Below are 13,592 nucleotides of genomic sequence, written 5' to 3'. Positions count from 1 at the left end.
GCCCTGTGGGATGACTTTTGCCAGGACAGAGACTGGACAAGTGTGACCCTATGGATTCTCCTGGACTTCTCAGCAGCTTTCAATATCATCAACCATGATATCCTTCTAGAGAGGCTGGCCAGGTTGTGAGTCATTAACACCACTCCGTGGTGGCTCCACTCCTTCCTGGCTGACCATCTCCAGCTGGTGGAGCTGGGGACTGTGGCTCTGTGCCATGGAATCCCACAGGGCTCCATTTGTTGCCCATACTTTTTCACATCTACATAAAACTGCTGGGAGAGGCCATCTGGCGGTTTGCGCTAAAGTCACCAATATGCAAATGACTCTCAGCTCAACCTCTTGTTTTCATCTAATCCAGGTGAGGCAGTGACTGTTTTAAACTGGTGCCTAGTCTCTGTAATGGACTGGATGACAGCCAATAAGATGAAGCTCAATCCAGACAAGATAGAGGAGCTGTTGGTGGGCAGTCCATCTGTCCAACTGGGAAATGTTCAACCTTCCCTGGATGGGGTTACACTCCCCCTAAAGGAGAAGGTTTGTAGTTTGGGAGTGCTCCTTGACCCCCAGTTGCTTGTCTTGCAGGTGACCTCAGTGGCCACGAGCACTTTCTATCGGCTCAGGCTGATTTCCCAACTACGTTCCTACTTGGACAAGTTAGAGCCTTGACACAGTTATCCACGTGCTGGTAGCCTCTCACCTGGATTAATGCAATGTGCTCTACATGGGGCTGCCTTTGAAGACAGTCCAGGTAATCCAGCTAATTCAGAACAGAGCAGCATGGCTGTCCGAGAGAACAGATCACACTGGTCCTCCATCAGCTGCATTGGCTGCCTGTTGTCACTTGGGCCCACTTCCAAGTCCTTACGCTACCATACAAAGCCCTAAGCAGCCTGGGGCTGTATGCCTGCCTCTGTACATCCCTACCAGACCTCTAAGATCTTCAGTGGAGGCCCTCCTTCACGAGCCTCTCCCCCCAAAAGGTAAGGGAAGAAATGGGTGAGGAGAAGGGCCTTTTCGGTCTTCACACCTCACTTGTGGAATGTTCTTCCCAAGGAGGCATGACTAGCACCCTCACTACTCAGTTTCGGTCACCAAGTAAAAACGGTTTTATTTAATATTTGTTTTTAGTAACATTTTTGGTTTTATTATGCTATTTTTGCTGCTTACTTTTATTGTTCTGTGCATTTTTTCTCCTGTTATGTATTTTATATTAATTGGATTTTATGCTGTATTGGATTTTATAGCTTTAATCTTGTCCTGGTTTTATGGTTTATGATGCTATTTGCTGTTCTTGGGATCCACCCAGAGAGCCTTGGGCTGTGGGGCAGCTTAGAAATGTAATAAATAAATAGATTCCTTATTAAAGGACATCATGGTGTTCATTCAACATGAAACAGGTTTTTGCTGAGTAAGAAGCAACCTACGTTCCATAGAGGCAATAGGCAGATTCAAAAGTGACAATCCACTGATTAGGCATTTTGTGGTGCTGCTTCCTGTAGCAGTTTCCCAAATGTGCCCACAGGTTCAAAAAGCAGAGTAACTTGGCACAGAGTGAACCTGAGGCTTATGACTTTTCTTGCTCTAGGTCACAGGTGAGAAACCTCAGTACTGCAGGCCAGATCTGGCACTACTGGGGTCCAAGTCCAGTTTTCCAGGGTTTGCTAGACTGTCATGCCCCCTTTCCTGGCACCCTTCCCTCTTTCCCTGACTGCCAATCCTTAGGTGATTTCTCAGCTTTCTAAAATTCTGAAATGCCTTTCCTAATGTTTGGTTACTGGCAGAAATATTTTAGTTACTGCTAAAATATGCTGCATTTTTGTGCATTTTGAGCCCTCCCCTTTTGCCTTGCCCCCACCGCCCTGCTGGCATAGAGAGCTTCTCAGAAATCGAATTTGGCCCTCTTGTTGAAAGAGGCTTCCCATGCCTGTCCTAGAGTAAGCCCAATTTGGATTGGGACCACAATGCACCAGGAAGATTAAACCTTCTCCCTGCCCCGCACACATAGTTTGCATCTCAAGCCACTTGTCCCATGGATAGAGGTTAAAAAAGAGGGAATGTTTCTATTGATGTCGATTGTTATAGAATGGTACAATGTTAGGATATGAATGCGACAAGCATAGCATTTGGCTCTAAATATTTCGCTGTCAACTTCCGTTCTGTTAAGCATGCATCTTCAGTGGACAAGGTATCAAGGGAATTAAAAAAATGAAAGCTGGTAATATTCTTAGACTTGCATCCTTTCAATTAGAAAATGGGTTTCTTTAATGAACTGAAACAAAAAGCTCCTGATGAGCTTTTTCTTTTAGTATCTGCAAATCGGACAGCCAAAGAATATGTGTAAGTTCTAATCTACAGAGACAATTAACTAGTTTTGTACATGTTCTAACATGCTCCCCACCACAGCGAGCTCTTCCATCTAAGATGTACAGAAATACACACTGGTGTTTCATGAAAGGGGTCTAAGCCTCGGCTTAAAGTGAAAAGAAGATCTGCAAATCAGGATTCCAGATTTCCATCAGACCTATATTTATGTAAAGCCACTGAATTGTTACCTGGATATAAGAAGGAAGGAAAAACATTCTATATAAATATTTATATATTTAGGATTATAACTATAATCCTGTTTGTTATATCATGTGAGAGGGATGCTGTTGGTATTTGGAGATTTGGCAACATTTTCTAAGTACATACTTTAACAATGTTGATACAGCTACTTAAGGACAAAGCAATCTCTTGAATAACATAAACATAAGATGAGTTTTGCTGCATCAAATCAAAGGTCCATCCAGTCTAGCTTTCTGTTCACACAGCGACCAACCAGCTGCCTGTGGGAAACATGCAAAGCAGGACGTGAGTGCAACAGCACCTCTTATCCATGTCACCCAGCACCTGGTGTGGACAGGCGTACTGCTTCTGATTTTGAAGCCATGGCTCCCCTATAGCCATTAGAAGTGGTGGGCATGGATTTATCTAATCCCCTTTTAATGCCTTCCAGTCTTGTAGCCAATACTACACCTCAAGGTAGCAAATTCCATTCTTTAAATTGTCTCTGTCCTGACTCTCCCACCAATCAGCTTCATGAGTGGCTGGGCCTGATGCGCTTATTGGCCCCTTCCATCTCCACTATTCTATGATTCTTGGAGAAAAACCATGTTCTAATACTGAGTAGGACAGAAAAAATGTTGTGCTGTGCAGTATACTTTACATCTCTATCCTATCCATCCTCAATCAAGATTAGCTTCATATTGAAAAGACTGAATCCAAAAGATATACATGTTTAAGGAGCAATGTGTTTACTACTGCTAGGAATGGGTTGGCAACATTTTGGAAACAAAGTCAGCTGCCACTCTTGGAAGTCTGGAGGCGTATCCTTATAGGGAAATGGGCTTTGTTTGCAAACTTCTTTGGAAAGGAGGGAGCATCTAAATATGAGACCGGGAATCCTAGTGCTCATTTCTGCAGTCCTGGAATGAGGCAGCACGAAGGAGAAGAAGAACAGACTGGGGAGATCAACAAGAGAAGAACTGACTTCAAATTCATGCTGCTACCATTTCCTATATATGATATTGATGAAAGTAAAGTAATCATGATTTAAACTATTTAAAATGCAATTTGAAGTTATTCTTACCAGTATCATGTAATCTTGCAAAGAGGTTGGGCTCCTCTCTATTCTCCTTCCACTGAAAGACAAAAGACATTTTTATTCAGATGGGTCTTTTGCAGAAAACTTTTTGGAATTGGTCGGTGCTGCTTTGTTGCTGCTGCTGCTGTTTTGTGCTGTGCTGCAAGTAATGCCTAATATATGGCAACCATTAGCTTTGTGAGCTCTGTGAATACTTTGGACCAACAAAAGGATAAATAAGTGGGTCCTGGATCAAATCAACCCAACGCTTTCCCTAGAAGCAAAAATGACAAAGCTGAGACTGTCACACCTTGGACGCATCACGAGAAGGCAAAACTCCCTGGAGAAGACAATTGCATTAGGGGAAGTTGAAGGCAGAAGAGGAAAGGGAAGAACAAGAAAGACTGATGGGCTCCATTAGGGAAGCCACAGCCTTGAACTTAGAACAGCTAAGTGGGGATGGCATGGATAGGGTAGAGTACTTTCATTCAGAGGACCTCGAGCTAGCCATGAGTTATTGAACTCCCATTGGTTTCAATAGCCCTACTCTAAAGATGGCCAACTCTACATCCAACTCTGAATCTCCCTTTTGAGTAACTGAATACATCCAAAGTAAATGCACATGCACTGAATATGAGTGATGGGAGGGGAAAGTATCTTGTTTTTCACGCAGAATGTTATTTGATCCTTTAGAGTTCAGTGCTTGCATTTTTACCCCAATTTTCTTCTTTGACTTCTTTTTTCCACTAAGATTCATTTGTTAGAGGTAGACATATTCTATTACACCAAAAACATCTCTGTGTACTGTTTAATGTTTATGATGGATTCCATCTGTTAATTGGAATTGTGTACCATCCAAATGTTCCTTCAAAACTGTTTATCATCTACAAACTGAGTTTGGGGAAGTCATGGGTGTCTTTTCCCCTCTCCAATGCAGTAAATGAAAATGTATATAAACTAACTGATGCAGCCCAACTTTTACCATCTTGTCCACAAGGATGTCATGGGGAAACATAGTCCAATTAGCATATAGGAAGACAGAGGACGAGAGAAATAATCAAGCAGAAGCAGGACATGATTTTCTTTTCATTCTAACAGTAAATGCTATACTTCCTTGCAAGGTGCCTTGCATTTTTATTTAAAAGCCAAACCCCCTCCCCCTACTTTTTTAGCTTGCTGAGTATCTTTTGTTAAAGTACAATGTGCCTTAAAAACTGATTCTATGGATTTAGAAGTCAGCACTGCCTGAGTTCAACACTACTTATGCCCAGGAGACAAGGTATATAGTAATGCCCCATTAACTTTATTATAGGATGCTGTTAGTGATTTATATCTGCATATGTGTGTTTTTTCAACCTTAGGTTTTTTCAATATATTTATTAATTTGGTAATTATCAGCAGAAAATGGAGTTCTGAATTTGATGTTTCTGTACAGTGCTGCATGCTTGGGGTCAGTCTAGACCACCTTTCCAGGCTCCCTTGTAATTCAGTGTCTGTGATTCAGGATCTTCCCTCCCCTCCCACCCTCTAGCTCTTGAACTGGCAGCTTGTCTTCTTCCTGAATTCATGGCTTTTGTTGTACTAGGCCTGACCAGTAGGAGGAAGTCTAGCTGGAGAGTTTTGAATAGAAGAGGGAGAAGAAAGCTTACTTGGCGTCCCAGGGGGAAATCCTTAGGCTGCCAAGGAGGAGCTGCACATCTGCTGGACCGTAGATTCTCATCTCAGAATAAATAAGGCTTTCATGAAAGAAACACCACATGTCTTCAGCATCGTCCTGTATGGGAAACCAGTCTGAGTAAGTGCTGGAGCCACTGAAATTCCTCACCTCTCATGAGTGGAATGCGGGAGTGTAACAATAGGTTTGCTGTAGTATTTTGTTGTCCTCTGATATTTTCTTGGGTATGGTTGGATTTTTTTCTGTATGGTCATGCTGAACTTCTTTTTGAAGGGCAAAGCAAGAGACAAATAAATGGTGCTGGAGGAGGTTTATTTATTTATTTGAGTGGTATCCCACCCGTTAACCAAGACAGTTTTCTTGTGGTGGTGCTGGTGATGATAGTGATGGAGTTTTTAACCAGAGTGTTATCTCCGTTGAATATAAATAATTCAGGGGGCACGACTGTAGATTCTTCTTGGGAGCAAGGCCACGGGGGCCTCCAGCTCTCCCAAACTTACTTCTGCACCACTGCCTGAGCCTCATGTGGGTTACGCATTTCTGGCAATCAAGATTTTAAACTAGAGTGACACTGGAATAATCCTGTATGCCACCAACAGAGAAACGAAGCAGCTTATTAGCATGAATTATCCAACTCCTTCATGAGCTGTTCTGCTTGACCTAGCAAGGCTTTAGGGGTGGAGGGAAAATAAAACATCATAAACATCTGAAGTCTATCCAGACTACAGGATAAATAAAACAGCATGGCTTGTTTGGGCTGCATAACAATGACCCGAGAGGGATACCAGATATTAAATATTAAAAATCCCCTTTTAAACGGCAGCCTCACAAACAACATTTAAGTGGTTTATTAAATTCAGATTTATTAGATTAAAAGAGGGAGAAAAATCCAAGCACAAAGTTCCAAAGATAGCCTCCCATTTTTCCCATGGTGATAAGAAATCAAATCAATGACACCACAAAGCAAGTGAAATTTCCATCTGAGTTGTAGCAAAACAATCTCATTGAATTGTCTGAGCTGCTGTCCTAGAATTTAGGTATATCTATAACTAGTGGGGCAGGAATATTCTGGAGAGATTGTTTTAATATGTTTTTAATTTTTATGTTTTCTCCTGTTTTTATTTAGTGAAAGATGACCTCCCTTTAGCTTAATTTAGGATCAGGTTGGCAATTACATGCATCGGAGAAGAATGCTCCTTTTTCTCTCTCTTTACTGGTAAGGCTTTACAGTTGTAAATCCGGAGAGGATCTTTTCATGTGTGGTCCAGCAAGTTTGACTAGAATCAACTTCCATTATGGTTTCCTCAGACCCCTATTTTGCAGTTTTTCAGGAAAGCTGTGAAGACTCTGTTTTCACTGACCATCGCCTAGCATCTTGTACTACAGAATTTTGTTGGTAATATGTTTTTATATTGATTTATTTTATTGGTAATCACTGGCTTTATGGAATTTTTATTGAATCCATATTTAATTATTTTTGTAGTGTGTTTTGTTTTGTTTTTATCCTGTAGGCCACCTTCAGTGGGTTGTACCCATAAAATAGATTAGAAGTGATTTTAGAATAAATAAATGGGCTTGCATATTTGGGCATGTACATATGCCATTTCCAGGACATGTTGATATTTGGGAATTGTAGTGTGGTGAAGACAGCTGTGACAATAATAGTGCCAAAGTGTAGCCTTGCTGTGGCCCTTGGGCAAGGTGCCCTCACTGGGACTCCCACCAGATGGTGTCCACCTCTTCCTTGCTTTAATCCCGAGGGCACAATGAAATGCCCTCTCCCTCTGGACCCATTTGGAACAGCCCAGATGCAAGGCACCAGGCAAATGACAGTTGCTGTGGGGTCTTCTCTCTCTCTGGTCACTCACTGCTTGCATGCTTGGAGTGCAGTGACAGTGGGGAAGAGGAGCAGCAGGGCCAGGAGACCCCAAGGGTTGGCAACAGCCCTTTGCAACAACCTCCCTGCTGCAGCCCAAATTTGCCAACTTTACAGCGTGAGGTCAAGACAGCCCTCTATGCACAGGCCTTTAAAGATCTCTCTGGTCCTTCAGGAGCCCGAGAGAATTATCCTAGTAATTCTTCTTGCTGGGACTTTGGCATTGTATTTTTTTAACTGTATTTGAAAGCGATTTTTAACCCTAGCCCTTGGTGGGAATGGTGGACAGGAGAAGGCTGCCACATGAGGATGGACACCTACTGACACACTGCAACTCCTTCCGTTTCTTCTCAGTCCTCCCTAGGTGCAAGTGACACTAGATCCTGGTAAGTAAGTAAAATCAGATGCTGAGAAAGAAATTAAATGTGAAGGATTTTGTATCACATCAGAACGCAGGAGGGAAATGATGACAGATCGGATCTTCTTCATGCAGAGCTGCACAAACCAAGCTGTGGAAAAAATGAAAATGTAGCATCGTTACTGGCATATCTTCTCTAACGCTCAGCTAACTTCTTTGCTGGAACATAGTTAAAAGAGCTCCTCAGGAAATCACCATTGACCTGATTAAAGGAAAATGAAGGAGGAGAGGAAAACCGTGCCAAGTCCAAAACTGTGAGGCTTGGGAGCAGCCTACTGAGGGGATGATCAAAGATGCTAGAAGCAGACCAGGCTTAACGGAACACCTCCAACAATACATGCTCAGAGAAGGAGGTGACAAGAAAGGGACAGCTGCTGTTCTAAAAGCAGATGGACTGCTATTGAGGATGGCATCTTACAATAACAACATCATTATCTGTCGGGTTGTCCTCTGGATCCACCTGACTTTGGCAACTGAAATTGCTTTGCGCCAGAGATTGTCCTGTAGGCATATACTGGTGGAACATGAGACCACCAGCCACACTTGTGCCATAAAGTACTGTCACTGAATAAAATAATTAATTTTATTCAGATCAGCCAGCTCTGGTGGCATGGATCTGTTTGTGCTGCCCTGGCTCTAAGGCAGCCTTAGGAGTGAAAGAATTGATATGGAGATGGACAAATATTAGAAAACACCTATAAAGATTTCAGAAGGGGAAAACAGATGTCTTTGGGGTGGGTGACTCGTGGCCCTCCAGATGCCACGATGACCCTTCACCATTGCCTATGCTCATACTGGCTCATGAGAGTTGCAGTTTAACAACAGCTAGAGGACCATGATTTATTTGCCCCCACATTACACAAAAAGGTCCTTCCTAGCCCTGGTGCCTTTCAGATGTGTTGGATTACAACTCACATTAGTCCCCAGCTGGCTGGGGATTGTGAGAGGGCTCCAGGTTGGGAAAGGCTGATCTACTATTTCGTCTTCTCTCCTGTGCTCACTCATAGGATGTAATCACGATCTCATCTGTCAAGGGAGAAAAAAATCTCTGTGCAGCTCTACATGCCGGAAACAAATATGCACCTTCCTATCTGCCACTGCCACAATTACTAAGGGATCTCACCTCCACTTAGCAAGGAGGACTCCATTTCCCTGGGATGCGCGAGGCAGTGACTTTGCTGATTGGATAGAGTCTCGGGTCAGCAGAGGATGAGGCACAGCTGTTATAACAAAATGAGTTGCCAACAGTGTGTGATTGCAACTGCTAGCAGAGCGCCACTGAATATAAAACCCCGGTGATTACACATTATGTTAAACTGTTGATACAGGCTTCCAGTTTGGCAGAGTTCTTGTCTCCCTTTGCTCCCCTGTCTTCCTGAAGTGCACAGAAACACACGGCATGCAGCACCATCTCCTCCATCCTGTGCCTTTGCATTTAATCACTGTGGCTGCCAAACTAAGGCAGAAGACATGGTCTGGATACAGGTGTGCTTGGCCCATAAAAGCTAATAGCTCAGGAGTACTCTATAGGGTAACCTTATACAAAGGACACTATTTGATCGGCAACCTGAGGACTATCCTCTGTTGGGAAGGCATATTCAGTTTGAAGGGCTGTGCACCAAGTCTAGTCCTTCCAAACCTAGTCTAGAAGGAAAGGCCAGGCTATGCAATGACCCAGAGGACTGAGTGGGCAGGCATACGGGTCTCCAGGTCAGTCTTCCCTACTATGGCAAGATGAACTATATTTCTTATTAAATTATAATTATTTGTTCTAAATATTTGTTTATTTATCTATACCACTCAACAGCCTAAGCTCTCTGTACAATGAACAACAATAACAAATACAATAAAACACAGCATAGATTAAAGCAATAAAACAGCATAAAATTACATCAAAATTAAAGCTGTATTTAAAACCACTTTTTTAAAGACAACTAAACAGCTAAAGCAGACCATACAGCTAGCACCCCCCCCACCCCCACATGTATTATTTGGAGTTGGGAAATGCTTCAGCAAAGAGGATGGTCTTAACCTGGTGCCAAAAAGGTAGTAAAGTTGGTGCCAAGGAGAGTGCTCCAGAATTTGGGGGCAATCACAGAAATGTCCTTCTTCAATGTTGCCACCAGGCACGCCTTCCTCTGAGGTGGCATTTGGAGTAAGTCCTCAGGTGATAAGTGTGGTGTCCAGGTGCACTGTGGTTGGAAAAGACATTCTATCGAGTATTGTGGGCCCCAGCCATGGAGGGCTTTATAGGATGAAAGCAGCACCTTGACTTGGGCTTGGAAGCATACAGGCAGCCAGTGCAAACAGGCAAGAATGGGAGTTACATGTTCAGACCACATGGTCCCAGTTAATATTCTGACTGCCATATTCTGCCCAAGCTGCAAGTTCCAAACTGCCTTCAGGGTAGCTGCATCTAAAGCTCATTGCATAATCTGATTTAGAGATTACTGGAGCCAGGCTACTATACCAGTTCAGGTAAGGGTGTAGTTTGGCTGCCAACCAAAGCTGGTAGAAGGCACTCCATGCTACAGAGCCGATTTGAGCCTCAAGTGATCAAGATGGCTCAATGGAACCCCCAAGCTCTTAACCTGCTCCTCCAGGGGGAATGCAACCTCATGCAGGACATGTTGAGCACCTTCAATCTGGTCTGAGGAATCAGACCAGACTGGTCTGCATTCAGTTTATTAGTCCTCATCTAGTCCATTGTCACAGTAGTCCAGCACATCCACAACCTCACCTGCTGAAAATAAAAATGAGAAATAGAGCTGCATGTCATCAGCATACTCATGGCAACACACACCAAAACTCTGGATGACCCCACTCAGCAGTTTCACACAAATGTTAAATAGCGGATGAGATCATCAAACAATTTTTGATGAAGCCAACACTTCTCACTCCTATAAAACAAATCTTTTCCTGGTGCCATTTTTATAGCCTTTCAGCACCAGATGACAACCTTCTTAATTACCCAGGCCTCTTAAACAATGGGTGTGTTTGCCTAATGTGAGAAGCCATGGTGAAATCTTACTGTCGTGGGTCAGTTGTGCCATCCAGACTCAGTTCAGAGTTTCTGTGTGGTAGGATTAGTTTTCTGAAACCACCCAGAGAAGCAACCATCTCTTCTAAGGTATCCACACTTTACCATGACCTCGGGTCATTCAGGTCTGGGTTAACCATTTTACCCTTTGGGGCATAGAAACACCATTAACTCCCCTGGCAAGAGCAGTTAAAGAAGTGGCCACTGAGGATCTTCAGTCTCTACTGCACTCTGGCTCCCAGGGGCCAAGCAATGTGTCTGTCTCCCTTTTAACTTCTGGAAACAGGGAGATGGTGTGAAAGAGAGAAGGGGGAAACCATGGCAAAACTTGGTCTAGATCATTTAATAAAGATCTCTGTGGGGCTAAATCAGCTGAGAAGCACTGCAAACAGGCAAATATGCTCAGGAGGGGAAAGGGGGACCTCATCTCTGGACCACAGCGGATCCATCAGGATGAGGCTCCAGCAGGCAAGAATAGGGAAAGGATGGGGATTTTACTCAATAGACCTGTTCCAGTGTGTGGTGAGGCCAAAAAGACAGCATGGTGTGTGGAAGCCGAGCTACCTGGATAGTCATGTGACCATCTGAGTGGTAGTTTTGGGCAAAAATCCATGACCTGTGGAAAAAGCATGAGGTTGTTTGCCATTTTGTGGGAATCCAGCCAATATCTCATAGCCTGAGAACCAGTGTGGCCTAGCAGTTAAGAGCACAAGACGGGGACTCAAGAGTTCTAGTCTCCACTGAGCCATGAAACTTCACTGGGTGCCTTTGGGCCAGTCACAAACTCTCAGCCCAACCTGCATCACCAGGTTGCTGTTGTGAGGAAAAGATTGAGAGGAGAATTATGTGAGCTGTCTTGAGCTCCTTGGAAGGAAAAAAGGCAGAATGTAAATACAATAAAAAATAAATAAATTTTATAATAAAAATAAAATAGTCTGGGTATATCAGCCAGGTCAAACTTGTTGTCTGAGACAGAAAAGCAAATGGTGTCTCCTGCCTCCCTGCCCACCCCCGCCAATCAGGATGCATTCAAGACTGGTTAAATTATTCTGTCACCAGAAAACACATATCTCTGAGTGAAAAGATCCAATAATGACAAGAACTAACCAATAACTAACATTTTGCTGCCCCCTCATGACACTGCGAATCGGCTGCCTGAGGCAGCCACTGCACTATACCAAATGAGAGGGCCTGTCCTCCTTACAGTTTAAAATCCATATTTTAATAGTTTTTCCCCTTTTTCATAGTTTCTATTATTTGCTTTTATTTTAAATGTATTTACTTTGTAAGCCACCAGAGTTATGGGGAAGCTATATAAATATAATAAGTAAGAAACAAAATAATCCATAAAAGCTAATAGCTGAATTCCTGAAGCTCTTAACATCTGCTTACAGTCTGAGGTAAGGAAACCAGAAAGTCTCAATCTCTACAATAACTCTTACTTTCAAGTAACAATGCTTAGAACTGCAGCCCTGATTGTCATCCAAAGTAGAAGATGCTCTGAAAATGAGCAACAGGGGTAGCCAACTTTGACCCAAAAAGATACACCTGAAGGCATGGTTCACACATAGACTTCTGGCAAGATAAGTGATGACTCACATATAGGCATAAGCCATCTGAAGTCAAATGATTCAAGTAGGTTATTTGTACTAGCTCAAACCTATTGCTTTTTAGTTGGGCTTATTTACTTATTCTTCACATGTGGTATTTAGAAATCCAATAAAAACACTGCAAAAGAATATAGCTCCATTGTACATGAATTGGCACAACATGAGGTTGAGGGAAGATGCTGCCTTTTTGGCTGTTTTACTCCTTAGCAGGACCTTTCTAGCATTCCAGACCCCATTTTTACATCACACTGTAACTCAAGAGTTACTTCAGTGTCCTTCCAATGACAAACATTTCATGTGTGATTTTTAAAAATAGGCAATTCCTAGAAGCCAGTGTTCAAAGAAAGGTGTCTACTGCCCCTGTTCACCAGAGAAAAAGATTCTTCTTTCTCAGACTCCATTTTTAAGAATCTTCTTTGACAATCCTGTCAGACTGCTTTTCTGAGTTGTATGTGTTTTCCTGGGTCTGACAAAGCTTTCCCATTTGCGTCTCACCCATCTGCAGTTTTGCAAAAGTGGGACCTGAAATGTTCTTGCAAGCAACCCTTTTAGAGTCCTTCACTTCATATATCAAAAACAACACAAAGAAAACTACAACAGAGAAATCTCCTCAGAGTATTTCCTTGAGGTGGGCCACCTGATGTCTTACAGGAGTCTGTAACATTTGGGTTGCTGATCCTTGAGATAAGACTTGATTGACATCTGTGATATTACAATGGCTGCCTTTCCTCCAGGGAGGCAAGGGTGGCAACCCATATTCCTCCCTCAGACAATCAGCAGCCTCAGAGTGCTTCTTTTGCAAAGCCCTCTTTATTGTTTCCAAAGTAAATCATCCAGACAAGTCTCTGAGCATACACAGAGTGGTTAGTTGAACCCAGTCTAGCAATTACTTCCCAAAACTCATAAGGAGAGTTCTGAGTACATTTGTGTCCCAGCCCTCAGGGAGGGGCAGTGTGGAAGCCTCTGTTCCACATGCTTCTCCTCCAGTTGGGCTCCTTGCCTGTGCTGATGCCTGGCCATGGGGGCCAGCACTGAGGGGAGGGGCTGGTCTGCCTTTGAGGATTCCCTGGAACCAGTGGTCCCTCCCACTGGCTGTATCACCATCCTGTTTCCAGGGTCTGTCCATACTGCTCCACATCTGCCCTTGGGGCTAATCTCTTCCACCTCCATCTCTTCCCATTACTTCTCAGGACCCTGAGACCTTGTCCTCAGTCCTGTCAAAATATTCAGCTTTTTCTGAATCAGAATCAACAAAAGAGGCACAACCAGCTTTCTGCAGGAATACCTGTCCAAGCCCACCATCACACATGCTCTCAACAGGAAGAACAACATGATAACCTAACAACAATTT

This window comes from Varanus komodoensis, unplaced genomic scaffold (genome assembly GCF_004798865.1).
Source record: "Varanus komodoensis strain SLA01 unplaced genomic scaffold, ASM479886v1 scaffold47, whole genome shotgun sequence".
Lineage (NCBI taxonomy): Eukaryota > Metazoa > Chordata > Lepidosauria > Squamata > Varanidae > Varanus > Varanus komodoensis.
The sequence above is the reverse complement of the archived record's forward strand: the minus strand, read 5'-3'. Positions refer to the sequence as shown.